Raw genomic sequence first — 20,265 nt, forward strand, 5'->3', positions numbered from 1 at the left:
TCCTAACACACCGGTAGTTACTACTGACAATCAACTGGCTAGTGAGAGTATGGACATACCACACGAGGACACAAATCCTGATTCTGAGGTGTTATATACAATGAACATTGACACTCAGAAAGTCAATATTGTGGTAGATAAGAAATCAACAGGGAAAATAGATGTGGCAACTGGGCCACCCACAATAGGTAGCACAGAAGAAAAATTGGCAGCGGACAACACTAAGAAATAGGCTCCCTCACAAGAATAGGTTCATGCAGAGACAGTGCCACCGACAACAACTGAGCAACCCAAAACTTTTCTTATAGAAATAAAAACACAAATTGACCTACCAAAGGTCACTACGAGCAAAGAAATTACTTTCACGGGTGGAATACAAATTGTTGGTTCTTCCATTGCAGAATTTAGACCAACAAATGTGACAGAAGTTCTTTTTTATTCTATCAAGAAAATAACAAAGTCTAGCTCACAAGCATACAAAGCTATTGATGATACAATCCCAATTTTGAAAATGATAGCACCCAAATGTAATGTGGATAATAAAGATTCTTTGAATCAACTTAACACATTGTCTAAGTATATTACTGACAACATTGTGACAGTTGAACAAATAAATGAGGAAGCATTCAAAGAGAAATTAGAGAAGGAAAAACATAAATTCTTTGAAGAGGAAATAAAGAAGTGCATGAGACAATTTGACACTCTTTTACCGGCACTACGTAATACACTAAAAGAGTTTAAAACTTTGTACAGAGATACATGAAAACAAACTTTTTGATAGTAGATATAGACAAGAAGATTAGCAAGGTACATGAAGAAACAAATAAATTAGTTGAAAACTTCATTAATTCATCTGAACCATTATCAGTTTTTGAGCAGAAAACAACAGGTTTTGAGGAGGACCTTCTAAAATTGGAAAGAGAGAAGGAAAGTATAAAAGGAAAGGCAAAATATCTAAAATGGAAACTTAGTCCAAGACTGGACTACCTTGCCTCCTTAAGAAAAGAGATATCTGAAGCTCTAGTTCAAGGACAGAAAACACCGGAATAGAAAATGCAACACCTCACCGGTACAATTCAGAGGATAGAGACCGCATTAAAGGATAGTGAACGGTTCACTGAGAGCTTGAATCTGGTATTGGCAGACCTTTTTCAGATTGTAACCAACCAGTTACAAGGATGAAGTTGGAAACCACACTCAATTGACACTTTGACAGCCTTTGTCATTGATGCCAAAGGGGAAGTAGTGGTAATGAGAAAAATAATCAGCAAATGGCTCATCAACTCAGGGGGAGCACATTTTTTTTTGGGTACACAATTTTTGGTAAGACAATTCTGGCAGATTCTTTTTGGATGACACTTTTTGGATTTTTCTCATGAGTGTTGCCATCAATGCCAAAGGGGGAGATTGTTGGAAAATGCACACTCCAATGAGATATTGTAGGTGATTGAAGTTTTTGTCATTGATGGCAACCTTGCAATCATATGATACCAACAAGAAAATTTACCGACACACAGAACACCGACAGTAAAAGGAAGTATATCGGCACCCACACCAATAGGAATTTTGTTTATAATATATTTTGTAATTAATTGTAAAATCATTGTAAGCTGACTTGGAAAGTTGTAAAATGACTCATATATGTATGAGATCACTATAGAATATTTTGTAAGTAAGAAGATAGGTGAAATAAGGCAAACCTAATATGTGAATTATAGGTTAAGGGTTTATGTATGAAGCAGAGCTAAAACCAGTACTGGATCTGGCATAGTAGATGCTATTTTGAAGTAGTACAAGACATTGGATTTGCATAATCCATTTTGTAAGTCAGTGAGACTTCCCATTTTGTAATTCAGCAGTGAGCTCTAGGCACTTGGCCTTCTTGCATGTGCAGGCCCCTATTGTAGCAGTAATATTCTCTTATTGGCTAGTAAGTGAATATTGTGGGTCACAAATCCCACTGAGGTTTTTCCCACACCGGGTTTCCTCATTAAACTACTGTGTTATGGTGTACTTTTCATGTGGTTGCTATTATCTCTGTTTATTGCATTACTTTTTATTTACTGGTAAACAATATTGATATGCTTTACATGTTTTAAGTTAAGAAAATTATATAACCAGTTAGATACTGATTCACCCCCCCCTCTCAGTATCTTTGGGAATCCTAACATTAAGTTGTGCGACACTTAACAGACTATATTTTTTCCCTTCTACCCAATAAACATCTTCACAATTTATTTTATCATTTAAGGCTATAGATCCCTTACCTTCCACTATGTTGGTATTTTGGATATGTTGATATGGTTTTGTCATTGATGTCAACACTTATAAACTCTGGCACTTGGAGAATCAACAATGTTCACCGGCAAGCAAATGACTTATGCACAGTCACCGGTATCTTGTTCACTGATAGGATATATTATTCACCGACACTTGGAATGATATGGAAAACACTTTGTTATGTCGAAGACATCATTTGGACACTTTGTCTTTGAGAATTGTTCATTGGTATATTAGTGTTTGCATATTTGTTTTACCAACAAATAGGTCCAGGATAAGCACTGACAGACTTATCTATTCCAGATCAACACGACATGCTATGGAGATGATTTAGTAATGTTATAGATGCATTAAGCTGACATGTTCAATCAGATATTGCATTGGTTATTGATTTACTTGTAAATTGTTTTATTGTAATATCTTTTGTAAAGGTGACCTACACATTTTGGTCCTAGGCTTTGGTATATATGTAAGATCTTATTTGTAAGATTGATATGCGATTGGGAAAAGATTGGTAATAAGGTATATGCGAGAATAAGCAAAGCTATACATGCAGACATCATTTGAAGGTTGAAGGAAGGTTTTTGTGAAGGCAATCAAAACTACATCGATATTGAATCCAACATATGAAGATGCTATTTTGAGAGGTACATCATTATTAGATTTAACCATCCAATTGTAGTTAGTGTGACTCCCATTTGTGTTTGAGTAGTGAGCTCTAGGTGCTTGGCCTTTCTGCATGTGTAGACCCCCTATTGTATACACATACTATCTGCAGTGGTATCATCTAATTGTTGGTAAGGTTTCCCACTATGGTTTTTCCCCTTACAAGGTTTCCACTTACAAATATTGGTGTTATGTGTTGTGGATGTTATTGTCTTTTTGTTTCATGCATTAATCTTTACCGGTACTACAATTAACTGATAAATTGTCTACGAACATTAAGTTTGGTTTATCGGTACTAAGAATTAAGTTTGGATAAGTTGTTTTTGTTTTGAATTTATTAGACAACTGATTCACCCCCCCCCCCCCCCCGCCCCCTCTCAATTGTCTCTTGGACCTAACAATTGGTATTAGAGCCTAGTCCTCTTTTTGCAAAAGTTTAACCACTTGAGGAGATCCAATATCTTCTAACTATTTCAGGAAGGACAGTCCTAAACTTGATAGAACCAACTATGGCATATGGAAGATTAGGATCGAGACACATCTGAATTGAATTGGAAAGGACATCTAGGAAGTTACAAAGAATGGCTATACTGCTCCTACTCAAAGTCAGCCTAATCCACCTAACTTGGCTAAAGATGAAGAAAATGATTACAAAGCAAGGGAACCACTTTTGAGCACATTATCAGATCAAAAAATCATGGGATTATCAGATAGCTCTACTACTAAACCTATTTGGGACCACTTGGAAACATTGAATGAATGAGATTCCATAGTCAAAATTGCAAAACTTGAAAGCTTCCGGGTCAGGTATGAAAATTTGAAAATGGAAGAAGATGAAAGGATTTCCGCCTTTATGGAAAGAGTAAATGAAATTGTTTTGGGTATTAAATGTTGTGGAGGAACCTTAAGTGAAGATGAAATTGTTTCAAAATTCTTAACAGGATTGCCACTGGCATACAAAATGAAAGTTACTGCTATAAATGAGTTAAGAACAATGCCTAATACATCAGTAGCTAGAGATACATTGATTGGAAAACTTTCAGCTTTTGAAATCGGGGAATTTGGTCTTATTTCTACTATAAAGACAGATTTAGCTTTTAAGGTATCAACATCATCTACATCATCATCATTTGACAAATCTGATTGGAAAGCCTTTTATGCAAGAGAACTTGAAGAAAGAAAGATAGAAAATGAAGAACTTGAAGCACTATTTGCAAGGAAAATGCCTAAAGGTTCAATTGAAAGTAAGTATGAAGGTAAAGCACCCTTTAAATGTTTTAACTATAATAAGATTGGTCTTATGGCTTCAAGATGCCCTGATCAACATGCAAGATTGAAAGGAGAAGATAGAAGAATATACAAGCCTAACCCTGAATATCAAAGATACAAATTTAAGAAGAATAAAGACAAGTCTTGTTATCTTGCTGATGAAGGAGTCACTGATGATTCTAATGAGGATCTGATAGACAATGGATGGGTTTTTTGTTTCTATAATAGAAGATCAACTGACACCTATTGTTCAACTAGTAGAGCAGGCCCTGGCAGCTAAAATTGAAGTTAAGGATGAATGGATCATTGATTCAAGATGTTCATATCATATGGCTGGTGACAAAAGTAAGTTCTTAACTTTTTAGGAATATAATGGAGGTGTAGTAAGATTTGGATATGATAAAGCTTGTTTAATAAAAGGAAAAGGTACTATATCACTTGATGGTAAGCATAATACTGACAATGTTTACTATGTTGAAGGTTTAAAGCATAATCTTTTGAGAGTTGGTCAATTAGTTGAAAAAGGATTTTAGTTACAATTCAAGAATGGGAAATGCAAAATTATGAATAGAACTAGTTTGGAAATTGCAACCGGTAATCAAACTAGAGGTAATATCTTTCATTTGAATAACAACGAAAAGACATGCTTGATTGCACATATTGATGAAAGTTGGCTATGGCATAAGAGACTCTGTCATGTAAATTTTGATTGCATTGTGAAAATCAGTACAACTAAAGTAGTTAGAGACTTACCTAAAATTGTTAAACCTCACAATCTAGTATGTAAGGAATGTCAATTCGGAAAAGAAGTTAGAGTATCTTTTAAAAGTATTCCAAAAAAATCCAATAATGCTCTTGACTTAATTCATATTGACTTATGTGGTCCAGCTAGAACTAAAAGCTTACAAGGTGATAGATATTTCATGCTAATCATTGATCACTATTCTAGAATGTGTTGGGTTACTTTTCTCATAGAAAAATCATAAGCACTTAGGAAATTCAAACTATTCAAGGTGATGGTAAAAAATGAAACCAGAAAGAAAATCAAATGTTCGAGATCAGATCAAGGAGGTGAATTTAAATCTAAGGAATTTAATACATTTTGTGAAGTAAATGGAATCAGAAGACAGTTATCAGTGCCCTGGACACCACAACAGAATGGAGTTGAGAAAGGAAAAACATAACTATCTTGGATGTAGTTAGAAGTATGTTATCAGAAGAAAATCTACCACATGTATATTGGAAAGAGGTAGTAAGCACATCAGTCTACATATTCAACAAAGTTCACATCAAAGATGAAACTGGTAAGACCTCTCATGAAGTATGGTTTGGCATTAGACCTACTCTTAAATATTTTAGAATATTTGGAAGTAAATGCTATATTAGAAGAGATGAGTATATTGGCAAATTTGATCCTAGAAGTGATGAAGGAATATTTATTGGTTATTCTTCTAAGAGAAAAGCATATAGATGTTTTAACAAGAGATTGCAGAAAATTGTCAAGAGTACAAATGTGAAAATTGATGAATAGTTTAGAGGAACTTCAAGGTATATAGACTCTAAACCGACAACAGAGATACTAAAAAATGAACACACACTGATACAGAATGAAGATCCAGTTACATTGATATCATCTGAAAATTCTACTGTAACTGAAGAATAGTAGCAAACAAACACACCCCGTTATGTAAGATCGAACCATTCTGAAGATCAGATAATTGGGAACAAGTATCAAGGAGTTATGACAAGAGGAAGACTGGCAAATGAAGAGGTATGTCTTATTTCTTAAATTGAACCTACATCAATTAAAGAGGCATGTGAAGATAAATACTAAATTAAAGCTATGGAAGAAGAATTAGAACAAATTGAGAAGAATAACACATGGACATTAGTTCCTTGGCCTAAAGACAAAAATGTAATTAGAACAAAATGGGTATTCAAAAAAAAACTTAATGAAGATGGTAAGGTAATAAAAAATAAAGCAAGACTAGTGTGTAAGGGATGTTCACAAAAAGAAGGAATCGATTACAATGAAACCTTTGCACTGATAGCTAGAATTGAGGCAGTCAGATTATTCCTGGCTTTTGCAGCACACAAGAACTAAAAAGTATATCAAATGGATATTAAATGTACATTTCTGAATGGAGATCTTGAAGAATAATTTTACATTGAGCAACCTGATGGATTTTCTTTGACAAATAATAAAGATATGGTTTGCATGGGTTGAAGCAAGCTCCAAGAGCTTGGTATGCTAGATTGGATAAATACCTTTTGAAAATGGCTTTTCTAAAGGTAATGTTGACATCAATTTATACGATAAAGTGACTAATGATGACATCTTGGTTATAGAAGTTTTTGTTGATGATATAATCTTTGGAGGAGAAGATGGATTAAGTAAAGACTTTTCTATTGAAATGTAGCAAGAATTTGAAATGTCTATAATTGGAGAGATAAAATTCTGTTTAGGATTGTAGATTTCACAGACTAATAAAGGTATATTCTTGAGTCAATCTAAATACTTGAAGGAGTTACCAAAGAAAATTGGGATGGAGAACTCTAAACCGGTAAGCACACCTATGACTTGAAATGACAAATTATCACCAAGGGATGAATGTACACCTGTTAATCCGACTAGGTACAAATCTATGATAGGAGGCCTATTGTATTTGACACAAACAAGACCTGATATTATGAATGCAATATGTATTGTTTCAAGATTTCAGAGTAATCCTAAAGAAAATCATGAATCAACAGTAAAAAGGATTTTTCGGTACTTACAAGGCACTACAAATCTTGGCTTATGGTATCCTAGAGATGAAAACTTTGAATTATGTGTTAGGGTTTCAAGCAGATCCAAAGCAAATATGAACTAACAATTATATGTAGATTTAAATACAAAAGATAAAGGAATAAAACAAGACATAAATAACATAGAGATTTAATGTGGTTCACCCAGAATGGGTTACGTCCACCATACACAACCGTCTAATCTTTCTTATTATCCAGCAAAAATAGTACATCAACCTTACAATTCCTTAAGCATCCCAGCCGCTTATAGCATGCATTTTTAGGGCAAAAACAAAGTTGGCCTTTTTAGGGTTTTATTACAATATTGGTTTTCATCAACAAAAAAATACCCAAAAAAAAATTTCTCAGAGGCTCTTGCCCCCAAATCCCCACTTTCCTCGGGGACTGCCACCCCCAAACCACTGCCCAGGGCTTGGCCCAGCCCCGGACCCTAGCAAGGATACATGTTGAGTGTATAGTACTTTGCTAATCAGTCACTACATTTCAACAATCTCCCACTTGGAGACTGATACTACATGACACCACTGTACATGCAACATCTGATGGATAAAACACTAGGACTCGACTGATATAAATTCCATAATTTTCAATCAAGAAGACTAATAGAAACTGATGAAGAAATCAGCTTCTCCTGTGGAATTACCTTCGTGAACATATCGACAGGATTCTCACTTGTGTGAATCTTCTCAAGCCGTAACTGACCCTCCTCCAAAACAGTCTGGATAAAGTGGTACCTGAGATGAATGTGCTTTGTCCTTGAATCAAAAGTAGACTTCTTCACAAGATGAAGGGCACTCTGGCTATCAGTATACAATGGGTGATCCTCTTGTGTCTGACCCAATTCCTCAAGAAAACATTGTAACCAAATCATCTCCTTGCTGGCCTCTGTAGCAGCAACATACTCAGCTTCAGTGGTTGAAAGTGCAACAACCTTTTGCGGCCTAGAAATCCAACTGATTGCAGTTCCCCTTATAGTAAAAACATACCCTATAGTACTCCTCCATGAATCAATATCACTTGCCAGATCATAGTCAACAAATATACTCAGAGCAGCATTAGATCCTTTGAAACATAATGCCTTCATAGTGGATCCTTTCAAATACCAAAGGATCCATTTCACAGCATTCCAATGTTCCATACCTAGATTACTCATAAACCTGCTCACAACTCCCACTGCATGTGCAATATATGGCCTTGTGCATACCATTGCATACATCAGACTGCCAGCAGCTGATGAATACGGGATGTTAGATATTTTATTAACCTCTTCCTGTGCCTTTGGGCACATCTCCTTAGTCAATTTGAAATGACTAGCCAAAGGTGTACTAACTACTTTTGCATCCTACGTGTTAAATCTTTTCAACACCTTCTTTATATACTCACTTTGGGACAAATTCAAGGTTCTATTTTTTCCTATCCTATGTAATCCTCATACCGAGAATTTGCTTAGCTGCACCCAAATCCTTCATAGCAAATGACCTAGCTAATTTTTGTTTAAGAGCATTTATATGTTGCATGTTAGACCCAACAACAAGCATGTCATCAACATAAAGCAATAGGATAATATAACTGCCATTATCCAATCTCTTAAAATATACACAATGATCAAAATGACATCTATGATAACCGTGTTCAGCCATGAAACTATCAAATTTTAAATACCATTGTTGGGGTGCTTGCTTTAGGCCATACAAACTTTTCTTCAACCTGCACACCAAGTTCTCCTTACCTTTGACCTCATATCTCTGTGGTTGCAACATGTAAATTTCCTCCTCCAAATCTCCATGGAGAAAAGTTGTTTTCACATCTAATTGTTCAAGATGTAAATCATCTATAGCCACAAGACTAAGTATAGTTCTAATTGAAGTCATTTTTACAATTGGAGAAAATATGTCATCATAATCTATACCCTTTTTCTGTGCAAAACCTTTTACCACAAGTCTGGCCTTATATCTTTTCTGACCTCCTTCCTCCTCCTTCAGCCGATAAACCCATTTGTTAGGAAAGGCTTTTTTTTCTGTAGGTAAAGGGACTAAGTCCCAAGTCTTATTTTTCATCAAGGAGTCCATCTCCTCTTTCATGCCTAGCTCTCATTGTTGTTTGGCATCCACCTGCATTGCTTCTTCATATTCTTCTAGTTTACCAGAATCAGTTAATAATATAGAATACAAAGAAGGAGAAAATCTTTCAGGGGGTCTACTTGACCTCATAGAATGTCTAACACTTGCAGGAGTTTGTGGGACATTTTGTTGTTGTTGAGCATCAGGTACCTGTGGCATTTCATTTTCAAGAATCTCATTCAACACCACATATTCTTGCTTGTCCTCTTCATGCTTCTTTTCCTGCATATGTTCTTTATACATAACCTTCTCATTGAATATAACATCTCTACTTCTAATTATTTTCTTATTTTCAAAATCCCATAACTGATAGCCATATTCATCTATCTCATATCCAATGAAGGTACATTTCTAAGATTTAGCATCAAGCTTGGTTCTGTTTTCTTTATCAACATGGACAAAGGCTTCACAACCAAAGGTTTTCATAAAAGAATAATTTACCTTTTTACCAATCTATGCCTCCTCTGGAATACCACCATCCAAAGGGGTTGAAGGTCCTCTATTTATCAAATAGACAGTAGTATGTACAACATCTGCCCAAAAATGTAAGGGCAATCTAGCATGCAATCTCATGCTCCTCACACGTTCCATGATTGTCCTATTCATTCTCTCTGACACACCATTTTCTTGTGGAGTTCCTGGAGCTGTCTTCTACTTTCAAATCCCATTTAAGGAGCTATAATCTTCAAATGCTTTGCTACAATACTCGCCTCCATTATCCAATCTGAGACACTTCAACTTTTTTCCTGTCTCATTCTCAACCAAAGCTTTCCATTTTTTAAAAGTTTCAAAAACATCTGATTTTTGTTTTAAGAAATATACCCATGTTTTTCTAGTTGAGTCATCAATAAAAATAACATAATAATAAGAGCCACCAAGAGATGATACCTAAGCTGGTCCCCATACATCTGAATGTACAAGCTCTAACTTCTCACTCTTCTTCTCTTTCCCAACCTTGAGAAATCTGACTCTTTTTTGTTTTCCATAAACACAATTTTCACAGAACTCTAAATCAATCTTCTTTAGTCCTAGCAATAGATTTTTGGAGTGAAGGATTTTCATCCCTTTCTCACTCATGTGCCCAAGCCTATGGTGCCACATTATCGAATCTGTTCTTGCAACATCTATTGTTGATGTCCCTCCAGTAACTTTATCTATAGCAACTAAGGTAGAGTAAGTGTTACCAATACATAGATATAATGTGCCTACCTTCGCACCTTTAGCTACTACTAATGATCATTTAGTGACCTTCTAGATATTGTCTAAGAAGGTAACTATACAATCTTCACTACCTAGTTGCCCTGCAAAAATTAAATTTCTTCTTAAATTAGGAACATGTCTTACCTCCTGCAGAAACCAATCATTTCCATTATGCAACTTGATCTTTATCTTTCCTTTTCCAACAATTTGACAAGGCTCATCATCACCCAAATATACCTATCCAAAATCACCTTGAACATAATCTAGAAAATATTTTCTATGGGGTGTAGCATGAAATGAAGCCCCAGAATCTATTACTCAGGAATCATTAACATTATCCAAACATAAGATTAAAGCATCTTGTAAAGTATTACTTGCAATATTAGCTTCCTTACTATCATTTTCATTTTTGTCTCCTTCTTTGTTTTTCCAAGACCAACAGTCTTTCTTTAGATGACCAGGCTTTCTACAGTACCAACAATCTTTCTTTCCTCTAGATTGAGAGCATCCTTTCTTTGACTTCCCTCATGACTTCTCATTCCTAGGGTCTTTTCCTCTTTCCTTTGATCTTCCTCTATTCTCCACATTCAAAACACTACCCAATGATGTTGGAGTCTCACCTGTGCTTTTCCTTCTCATTTCCTCACTTAGGATAACACCAACAATATCATCAAATACCAAAGTATTTTTACCAGAGACAGAGTTACTTACAACCATAACCAAGCTATTCTAGCTTTTTGGCAAAGAACATAAAATCAAGAGAGCCCTAACCTCTTTTGCAAAGGTAATTTTTACCAAAGACAATTGACTGGAAATTGTATTAAATCATTTAAGTGTTCCACTATAGATCTTCCCTCACTCATTTTCAAATTAAACAAATGCTTCATAAGAAATACCTTATTTGAAGCTGAGGGTTTCTCATACAACTTAGCCAATGTCGCCATCAAATCTACAGTCATTTTTGCTTCTGTAATATTGAATGCTACAGATGGTGCAAGGCACAATCAAATGGATCCTAGTGTCTTTCTATCTAAAATGTCCCACTCTTCATCTAACATTGCGGTCACTTTCTTTGCCTTTCCTTCCAATGGCCGCCACTAATCCTTTTGATACGGGTAATCCTCCATCTGCATTTTCCATAACTAATAATTCTGGCCATTAAACTTTTCGACCTTGAATTTGGAATCCTCCATTGCTCCCACTCAAATCTGAGAGTCCTGCCAATTTACAGAATACCTCACTCTAATACCAATTGTTAGCATTTCAAGCAGATCCGAAGCAAATATGAACTAACAATTATATGCAGATTTAAATATAAAAGATAAAGGAATAAAACAGGACATAGATAACACAGAGATTTAATGTCATTCACCCAGAAAGGGTTACGTCCACCATACACAACTATCCAATCTTTCTTATTATCCAGCAAAAACAATACATCAACCTTACAATGCCTTAAGCATCCCAACCGCTTATAACATGTATTTTTAGGGAAAAAACAAATTTGGCCTTTTTAGGGTTTTATTACAATGTTGGTTTTCATCAACAAAAAAATACCCAAACTACAAGGAAACATGCTGATTGTATAGTACTTTTTTGATCAATCACCACATTTCAACATTATGTGCATACACATATGCAAATTGGGCAAGAGATTTGGATGACAAAAAAAGCACCACCGATGGAGCATTTTTTCTTGGAAGCAGATTAATTTCTTGGTTGAGTAAGAAATAAAGTTGTACATCTTTATCAACAACATAATCAGAATATGTTGCAGCAATGACTAACTATAAATAGGTATTATGGCTTAAGAAAATGTTGAAAGACATAAAGGTAAAATGCAAGGAACCTATAACTATCTTTTTTAATAACACTGCAGCAATTGATATATCTAAGAATTCGGTACTACATTCTAAAACTAAACATGTTTCTATCAAACTAAATTTTCTGAAAGAGAATGTTGAAGCAAAAGAAGTAAAACTAGTTTATGTGAATACTAAAGAGCAAATTGCAGATATTTTCACTAAGCCTTTGCCTAAGGAGACTTTTGAATATCTTAGAGATCATCTTGGGGTCATACCCCCACCAGTAGAAACTTAGACAGTTGATGTTTGTCATCAACCGACAGAATTAATAGAGAAATCTTTTACTCCATCTTTGATGAGGAGAGCTACTTTTCATGGGGAGTAGTTGGTATTTGTATTTGAACTTGGTTTTGTATTACTTTGGCATTTGATGTCAAAGGGAGAGAGATTGATATGGAAAAACACATGTTATTCCTAGTGGGAGAGATTTTTATTTTGGGAGAGATTGATTACTCTATGTATCTGAATTTTGATTTTTGGTTATGATATCTTTTGGGAGATTCTTGGTTTTTGGTATTTGGCATTTCTGTTTTGGCACTTTGATGGTTTTTCCATCTTTTGTTGCCATCAATGCCAAAGGGGGAAATTATGGGTATTTTGGATATGTTGATATGGTTTTGTCATTGATGTCAACACTTATCAACTCTAGCAATTGGAGAATTGACAATGTTCACTGACAAGCAAGTGACTTATGCACAGTCACCAATATCTTGTTCATTGGCATGATATATTATTCACCGAAACTTGGAATGACATGGAAAACACTTGGTTATGTCGAAGACATCATTTGGACACTTTGTCTTTGAGATTTTTTCATTAGTATATTCGTGTTTGCATATTTGCTGTTACCGATAAATAGGTCCAGGATAAGCACCAACAGGCTTATCTATTCCAAATCAACATGACACGCTATGGAGATGATTTAGTAATATTGTAAATGCATTAAGCCAACATGTTCAATTGGATATTGCATTGGTTATTGATTTACTTGTAAATTATTTTATTGTAATATCTTTTGTAAAGCTGACCTACATATTTTAGTCCTAGGCTTTGGTATATATGTATGATCTTATTTGTAAGATCGATATGCGATTGGGAAAATATTGGTAATAAGGTATATGCGAGAATAAGAAGAGCTATACACACAGACATCATTTGAAGGTTGAAGGAAGGTTTTTGTGAAGGCATTCAGAACTACACCAGTACTAAATCTAGTATATGAAGATGCTATTTTGAGTAGTACATCATTATTGGATTTAACCATCTAATTGTAGTCAATGTGACTCCCATTTGTGTTTGAGTAGTGAGCTCTAGGCACTTGGCCTTTTTGCATGTGCAGACCCCCTATTGTATACACATACTATTTGCAGTAGTATCATCTAATTGTGGGTAAGGTTTCCCACTATGTTTTTTCCCCTTACAGGGTTTCCACGTACACATATTAGTGTTATGTGTTGTGGATGTTATTGTCTTTTTGTTTCATGCATTAATCTTTACCGGTACTACAATTAACTGATAAACTATCTACTAACATTAAGTTTGGTTTACCGATACTAAGCATTAAGTTTGGATAAGTTGTTTTCGGTTTGAATTTATTAGACAACTGATTCAATCCCCCCCTCTTAGTTGTCTTCGGGACCTGACACACTACACAAGGAACATCATTGTCGAATCTCACCATTCCTCCATTACAATCCTCCATGCTGAGGAATTTTTTTCTATCACTGGTCATGTGGTGAGTGCAACCACTATCAATTACCTAGTCTCCATACCAGTTTGAGCTAGAGATCATTTCTATATCACTTTCCTTCTAATTCTTCATTGGTAACTCCTTCCGCAAGATAGCATTCCTTATTTATCTTGTCTTTGTAGCTTCTAAAACTATCTTTCCTATCATTGTCAGGACATCTAGATGCAATATGACCTATTTTATTGCAAGAGAAACACTTAGGGGAAGTTTACGTTTATACTTTCCTTTTCCTCTTGCCATCCTTCTTTCTACTAGAGCTTCAATCTCCTCTTGTTCCTATTCTTCAAATAACAGGTTGTCACATTCATTAGAGTGACTAGTTCTTGTAGCAGAATTGTTTCTGGTTTATTTTCTTCTCCTTGTTGGTGCATGTATCATGGAATCTTTGAAGGCAACATCAATGTTTGGTACACTGTTATCATAGTTACTCAATTCAATGGCAGTCAACTTTTGGATCGGCGAGTCAAGTGAAACACTCACTATTCCCAAGGATCTAAGTTCCTGAATTGCAAAAAACCTTATGGCATATTGTGGTAGCAAGGTTCTCGGGATTTTGCTAACCACATCATCCTCTTCAAGCTTTCTTCCAACACATTTGATGAAATTTACTACATCTTTTATTCTTTTTCTATATTTCTCTATATTTTATCCTTCTTGCATCCCCATCTCATCAAATTTTCCCCCTAAGTTGTCCACCTTAGCCTTTTGAACATGAGGATCTCCTCCATAAACAGTCTTCAGTTTATTCCACATCTCATAGGCTATTTTTAGATCTTGAACCTTTGCATACTCATAAACTGACAAAGTACTAGCCATCAGATCCATAGTTGCAGTGTTATTTTGCCTTTCTTTGATTTGATCTGTAGTGATAACCCCTGTAGGTTAATTGTATTGTATGATTATAGGATTCCAGTATTGATCTCCTAGATTTCTTAGGTAGAGCTTCATTCTACCACACCATAAGGTGTAATTCTCCTTAGATAACTTATGACCCTCCTTTCACATCATCTTGGATCTTTCCATAAGTTGTTAATCTCTTTTGAATCTAAGGACCAAGGCTTGGATACCTATTGTTAGTCCCATCCAGTGCTGAGAGGGAAGGGGTGAATCAACACTTTACCAGTTTTTTAAAATTAAAAACTTTTAACTCAAGTCTTCACTAACTTAATTCTCATCAATACAAACAATTATTGCAGAAGAATATGCATGCATGAAAAGATACACAGTAACACCAAGGTTTATCTCGTGGAAACCCAAATGGGAGAAAGCCATGGTATGAGTAGAAACTCACAAAATTGTACTCTTTTGGAGTACACTAGGTGAGGATCCATCTTTATTAGGAGATTACAGAGACACTATTAGGTGCCACCCAATTAAGGGATTTTTTTTTAGGCCTGTTAGTTCCTTTACCCTATTAGAGGTAGCCTAGTTAAAGGACTTAATATCATCAATTAAGATGTCACCCGGTTAAGGGATTTTACAAAGGACTTGTTAAAGTCCACTCGGTTAAGAGATTTGAGTTGCAATGGTTACAAATAAACAAAAAGTTGATCTGCTGGAGTAGCTACTGATGGCTTGATTAGATCACAATGAAAATCATACTCTATTTGCACCAATTGTGTTTGCTTTGCACAACACCAGTTTTCCTCTTATACCCTCGACTCTACACTCTGTCGGTCCTCTGCTCATACCCTTGGCTTTGAAATATGTCATTCTACTTCACACACACTCTTCTCTGCTAAATCATTTAGCACTTCCTCTCTCTTCACTTTGCACTTTGGATCGCCTCTCACAGGATCTGCACTTTGCAAATTTTTCGATCAAGAATTTTTGAATGAACTCAAAAATTCTTTATACACTCTCTATCATCACCTTAAAGTGTTTCTTCAATCAATGCAATCATATATTTCAATGGATTACAAATTCAAACTCTCCCACTCTTTCTTTGCACACCCTACAATAATTCCTCCAACTTCTCAACCAAATCTGCCACAGCATCCCCCAAAAATAGTGACTTCTGGTTGAGTCCAGTCTTTTAAATGCGAACCAGAAAATGATGACTAAAGTTGACTTCACCAACCTTTATTTTGGTGTAGGCACAAACTCACCAACTCACATTTTACCATCACAACTATATAACCAATCATTTCTCCAAGATTTATGGTGATTACCTATCTTCCTTCTGCTTTATCGGTCTACCACTATACTACTGCGATCTTCATTATCAGTTCATCCTTTCATACCAGTTTGTAGTATTTCAACCAGGTTTCTTTTCCTGCTTGCCAATGAGTTTCCAATTTGTATAGAACCTTAAGCTTTCTTGCCTAGGTCACCTTCTGTGACTTCATCATCAACAAAGTGGCCAACTTGAAGATCTGACCTTAACATAGATATTTGTTGAATGAAAGATAGGTTAGCTTAGTCTGTCTTCCCTTGAGCCTATTGAACCTTGATTATCTCTTTCTGATGTTGTATATTGTTTGTAAACCAACACCTTTGCTACTGAGATACACCACTCCACCAGTACCACTCCACCTGTCAATGTTGGTCATAAATGACAAAACTCAACCAATAAATAGGTTCACTAGATTAACCAATTTTTTCAATGCCAACAATCTCCCCCTTTGGCATTGATGGCAACACTTCAGATTTGTCATGTTGGTAGATCCTTTATGTACTCATCATTACTTCTACTCTGATTAATGAATATCTCCCCCTAACACTGGCAATAATTTGTTTCCAATAAAACATTCTAAACATTTTTGGCAACCCTTTGCTTCAGCAACTTTTGTTCAACATTACTTACCAATACTTGGACACTATAATGATGTTCTCCCCATTTGACAACATTGCCAAAGATGAATTTTATTACACTAACAAGACTGCTCCCCCTAACCTGATTATTCCACACTTATCAATCCAGTCTTAGAATTTTTTCATAAAGAAATCATACCAAATTGATATAGAACCTTTTTTCACTTATTTTAATGTGGGTAGGGGTATTAATCCTAGCTTACCTTTGAGGTATTCAAAGGTATCTTTCTGCAGTGGCTTGTTGAATATATCAACCACCTATTCTTTTGTTGGTATATACTCCAACCTCACTTCCTTTCATTTAACTTGTTCCTTAAGCTAGTGATATTTCATAGCTATATGCTTTGTCTTGGAATGCATCACCAAATTTTTGGATATGTCGATGGCACTGGTGTTGTCATAGTGAATCATTGTCAGTTCAGTCACCTTTTCTTGGATACCTTCCAATAATTTCTTGATCCATACTATCTATGTGCAGTTGATTGAAGTAGCAACATACTCTGCCTTAGTAGTGGATTGAGAGATGCAATTCTATTTCTTGTTTGTCCATGACACAATCCGGTCTCCAAGAAAGAATGCACCTCCACTAGTGTTGTTTCTGTCATCAATGTTTCCTGCCAAGTCAGCATAGGTGAACACACTTAAGTTGAAATCACCATTATGTGGATACCAGAGACCATACTCATTATTCCCCTTAAGGTATCTAAATATTCTCTTTACTACCACTAGATGAGTCTCTTTTGGATTTATGAAAAATTTGGCAACCAAGCCAACAACTTGTGATATATTTGGTCTATTGTGTACTGCATACTACAACTTATCGATCATGGATCGGTAAAGTGTCTCATTCACTTCATGATCCTCATCATTTTTGGAGAGTTTTCAACCTGTAACCATTGGAGTTCCAATAGGTTTGAAATCTTTCATTCCAAAAGTTTTCAATATTTCCCTTATGTACTTGGTCTTCCTATTGAATATACCATTCTTTAGTTGAGATAATTACAGGCCAATTTGAAGAATTTTATTTCACCAATCATGGACATTTCAAACTCTTTCTTCATTTGTTCTATAAATCTTCTACTCATCTCATCATCTCCTCCAAAGATGATGTCATCTACAAAAATTTCTACAATCAGATGTTTTTGTTCTACTCCAATCTTAAAATACAAGTTGATTTTATCACTGGTTCTTAGGAATCCTATGCTTAACAAATATGAGTGTAACCTCTCATACCAAGCTCTTGGTGCTTGTTTTCGCCCATATAGAGCCTTCTTCAATCTACATACCATATCTCTTCCATCTTTTCATACAGACCCTTCTGGTTGTTCTATGTACACTTCTTCCTCTAAAACACCATTCAAGAATGTTAATTTGACATCCATTTGATAAACTTTGAACTTCTTGTAAGAAGCATCAGTAAGCAAGATTCTGACCCCTTCGAGCTTGGCAGCCAGTACAAAGATTTTTCCATAGTCCAAGTCCTCTTCTTGAGCATACCCTTTTCAGAATAACCTTGCTTTGTTTCTTACTACTTGACCGGTTTCATCCATTTTGTTTCTAAACACCTATTTGGTGCCTTTCACATTTTTGTTCTCTGGTCTAGGCACTAGAGTCTAAGATTTCATTTTTCTCAATCTATTCTAGTTCCTCCTCCATGGATTTGATCCAATATTCATCTTGTAGAGCCTCATTTTATTTTTTGGACTCAATTTTAGAGAGTAGATAGGTATTTTCTCTTTCTCTTCTTCTAGTTAATACTCCTGCATCTTTATCACCAATAATATTTTCAGCCAAGTGATTGCTTTTGACATACCTTGCAAGTACCGATTCATTTCTTGGAGCTTCTTCTACCAGTTGTGCAAGTTGTACTTCACACTCTTCTTCATTTGTTGCTACAATGGGATTTTAATCAACAGGTTCAACTAGTACAATGTACTCGAATCCTTGATAATCCTCTGGTTCACTTTTACTATCCTATTCATTTTTCTCAGAGAACTCATCTACTCTAACATTTGCACTCTCCACAATTTTACTGGTCCTTTTGTTCAAACATCAGTATGCTTTACTCTTTGTGGAGTAACCTAAGAAGGTTCCTTCATCACTCTTGGGATCAAATTTTCTAGAGTAATCATCCCTCTTGATATAACACCTGCTTCCAAATACTTTGAAATAGCTAACATTGGGTGAGTATCCACACCATAATTCATAGGGAGTTTTATTTATCCCTTTCTTCACCTGTATTTGGTTCAAGGTGCACACAACAATACTTACTGCTTCTCTCCAGAAGATATGTGGAATATCCTTTTGTATCATTAGATTCTTTGCACAATCAATCAGAGTTTTATTCCTTCTTTCAGCAACCCCATTCTGTTGAGGTGTTCTGGGTGCAAACATCTATCTCATAATCCCCTATTCTTCACAATAATTTATAAACTCTTGAGAGGTGAACTCTCCTCCTCTATCTGATCTTAGACATTTTAGATTCTTACCATTTCCTCTCTCTACTCAAGCCTTGAAGACTTTAAACATGTGAAAGGCTTTAGATTTTTCTTTCAAGAATATGTTGGCAATATGGAAGAATTGATTATGGAGAGATCGATTATGTGTTGAATTGATGTTTTTTCATTGATCTCAACACTAGCTATTATGGTTGGTTACCAACAGATAGGTTTTGGTTACTGGCAGAATATCTAGTGTTACCGGCAGAAGGGACTATCTGTTGGACACTTCTGGCATATTTGGATCAATCGAGTATTTTTGGTTTTATGTAATACATATTCCTCAAATGTGTTCTGGTCAGTTGGTATTGACTTGGTGATCAAATGCTATCATACACTCTAGTAAGCATATACCAGTAAGGGTTTAAGGTTTTACTAACAGAGCTTTTATTGAGAATCTTTGACAAGATGCATAAGTGGTATTGGTGCAACTTCTAGATGGAATTCAGGATGCAAAAGGTGATCCCTGATTGTGCTTTGACTAGTTGAAGACATCGCTTTGGACCCAAAATACGTTCGGTGCCTATCTATGTTATGGACCGGTATCATGTTAACGTGTTCTCTAAATGTTACCGGGATGATTTATTGACTGGTTAATGTTGCTTTTTTCTAAAGTCGACATGGCATATCATTGTAATATGGATGTATGTAATGATCTTATTGTAATATCTTTTAGGTGGTTGAATTAATTGGTTTAGGCCTTAGGGTTTGTATAAATCAATTTAAGATCTCATTGTAGATCATGGTAAAGGACAAGGCATGGGAATTTAATATCATTCAAGTAGAGGATTTGGTTGATCATTGAAGATAAAAATGGGGCTTATGTAAGAGGTCAAAGGCCCCCAATATTGAGCTGAATCAGGACTGTAATTAGGCATGGTAGATGCTATCTCTGGTAGTTCATTCTATTAGATTGTTGTCCAATTATCTTGAGGTAGTTATAGCCTCTTTGTAGTCAGTGAGACTCTTTTATAATGAGCAGTGTGCTCTAGGCA

This window comes from Cryptomeria japonica, chromosome 4 (genome assembly GCF_030272615.1).
Source record: "Cryptomeria japonica chromosome 4, Sugi_1.0, whole genome shotgun sequence".
Lineage (NCBI taxonomy): Eukaryota > Viridiplantae > Streptophyta > Pinopsida > Cupressales > Cupressaceae > Cryptomeria > Cryptomeria japonica.